At 33.5% G+C, this 2,678-nt stretch overlaps 1 non-coding gene across 1 annotated transcript; it reads left to right on the top strand.

Moving 5' to 3' along the window:
- The first annotated feature begins 1,776 nt into the window (after positions 1 to 1,776).
- Positions 1,777 to 1,909, top strand: LOC126014682 (small nucleolar RNA SNORA51). The gene has a single exon (XR_007497684.1). It is a non-coding gene; the product is annotated as a small nucleolar RNA SNORA51 (small nucleolar RNA).
- Positions 1,910 to 2,678: the final 769 nt, after the last annotated feature.

The raw sequence follows: 2,678 nt of genomic DNA, 5'->3' as shown, positions 1-2,678 counted from the left end.
TTTCAGGTCTGATATCTAGGTCTTTAATCCATTTGCATTTTAACTTTGTACATGGTGTTAACTGGAGGTCTAAGTTTGCTTTTTTACAAGTGGCTATCCAGTTGTGCCAACATCACTTATTGAAGAGGCTTTCCCTGTTCCATTTAGGATTTCTTGCAACTTTATCAAAAATTAGGTGACAGTATATCTGGGGAACATTCTCTGAGTACTCAAGCCTGTTCCACTGATCTGAGGGTCTATATTTAGTCCAATACCATGCTGTTTTGATAACTATTGCTTTGTAATACAGTTTAAAGTTGGGATAAGTAATAACTCCCATATTCCTTTTCCCAAGTATTGCTTTAGCTATTCATGGATGTTTATTGTTCCAAATGAATTTCAGAAGTGTTTGATCCCCTTCTTTGAAAAATGTCATGGTCTTTAGAGGGATTGCATTAAATCTGTACAAAGCTTTGGGGAGTACTGTCATTTTAATGATATTAATCCTGCCAATCCAAGAGCAGGATATGAATTTCCATTTCTGTGTGTCTTCTCTTATTTCTTGTAACAGGTTTTTATAGTTTTCTTTGTATAGGTCCTTCACATCTTTAGTCAAGTAGACTCCAAGCTATTTGAGTTTATGTGAGACAAGTGTGAATGGGTTTGTTTTCTTAATATCCACTTATTCTCTATCATTATTGGTGTATAAAAAGACCATTGATTTCTGTGTGTTAATTTTATAGCCTGCTACGTTGCTATATGCATTTGTTGTTTCTAAAAGTTTTTTCATAGAATCTTTCGGGTTTTCTAAGTATAGTATATCATCTGCGAACAGTGAGAGCTTGACTTCTTCCTTTCCTATCTGGATTCCCTTGATATCTTTTACTTGCCTAATTGCTATAGCAAGTACTTCTAGTACTATGTTAAATATGAGTGGTGGGAGGGGGAAACCTTGTCTTGAACTGGAGTTTAGAGGGAAGGCTTTCAGTTTCTCTCCATTGAGGATAATATTTGCCATTGGCTTGTGACAGATGGCCTTGAATAGATTGAGAAAGGTTCCTTTCAATCCCATCTCCCATATAGAGATTTCTCCAAAAGCTGAAAGTTGAGATCCCATACGATCCAGTTATACCACTTCTAGGGATATATCTTAGGAACACAAAAATACAATACAAAAATATTCATTGCAGTGCTGTTTACAATAGCCAGACTCTGGAAACAACCTAGATGCTCCTCAATAGATGATTGATTAAAGAAACAATGGTACATATACACAATGGAATATTATGCACCCATCAGAAGAGATGAAGTCATGAAATTTTCCTATACATGAATGTATATGGAATCTATTATGGTGAGTAAAATAAATCAGAGAGAGAAATATAAACACAGAATGGTCTCACTCATCTATGGGTTTTGAGAGAAATTAAAAACATTTGTGTAATGATTCTCAAAAACAAAATAGAGAGGACTGAGGGTCCAGCTCCTGACATAAAGCTCACCACAAGGATCATTTAGTGCAGTCACAGAAATAACTACACTGATAACTATCATAACAAAATGTGACTGAATGAGGGAAGTAGAAAGCCTGTCTAGTGTACAGGTCAGTGTGGGGTGGGGAGGAAGGACACTTGGGGATATTGGTCATGGGTATGTTGCACTGGTGAAGGATTATATATATATATATATATATATATATATATATGTGTGTGTGTGTGTGTGTGTGTGTGTGTGTGTATATATATATATATATGTGTGTGTGTGTGTGTGTGTGTGTGTGTATATATGAAAAGATAAGGCCTCCCAATTCTTACCACAGGCTGTGTTCTTTACACTGATTGTATAGAAAGAGGAGGTACAGTAAATGCACCCCATATACACTTCAACCCAGGCCCTCTGCCTGGTCTGTATTGTGAATTGGGGGACAAAAAAAAAGATTTAATGCCTAAGGAAAGGATTTCCATTGTCCTGGCCAGCTTGTTCACAGTGGAGGGAAGACAGGCCTAGGTTAAGTGTTTCACCTGGATTGTTTGGGTAACTCCTCTCAGCAGATCTGGGTAATATGATCGTAAGAATAAAAGGGAAAGAGGACTGATATTAGATTAGTGCATGTTTGAAACAACTGTCCATAAAAGACTTTTTAAATGATGCTATTTTAATTTTTAGGGGTAAAACTTAAGTTTCTATTTTATTCCTGATTTTCCATGTTGTAATGTTGAGAACAAATATCATTAATCAGACAAAAATTCAAATATCCAGAATAAATATCTCTTTATAATAATTAACTTCTCAATTTTTCCATTTTAGGTTTACTCCAAAATAATTTTGTCAAGATTTGCTTGCTAATGCTTTTTATAAATGGAATATTTCAAAATTACTTTCTCATTACTGTTATTCATTAAAACTATTTTATCAGCAGGAACAATGAATAGTATAAAATTTTATTTCTATCATTCCAAAATAACTATTTTGTTGAAAAGTTTAGAATTTTTTTCTATTTATTTGTAAATCTCCCCTATCACTAATATATAAATTGATTTTGTTGAACTAATCTTTTATAAATATACTCATTATTCTAAGAATGAAGAAAACATGAATTATTAGTAGGAACTATAGAAAAAATATTAGTAAAATCACTAAAATGGATTATAAAATTATGTGCATTTAAACCCTATTCTAAAATTTATCTTGAAAGTACT

The sequence above is a fragment of the Suncus etruscus genome, chromosome 7 (assembly GCF_024139225.1).
Source record: "Suncus etruscus isolate mSunEtr1 chromosome 7, mSunEtr1.pri.cur, whole genome shotgun sequence".
Taxonomy (NCBI): Eukaryota; Metazoa; Chordata; class Mammalia; order Eulipotyphla; family Soricidae; genus Suncus; species Suncus etruscus.
This window is presented reverse-complemented; position numbering and strand designations above follow the sequence as displayed.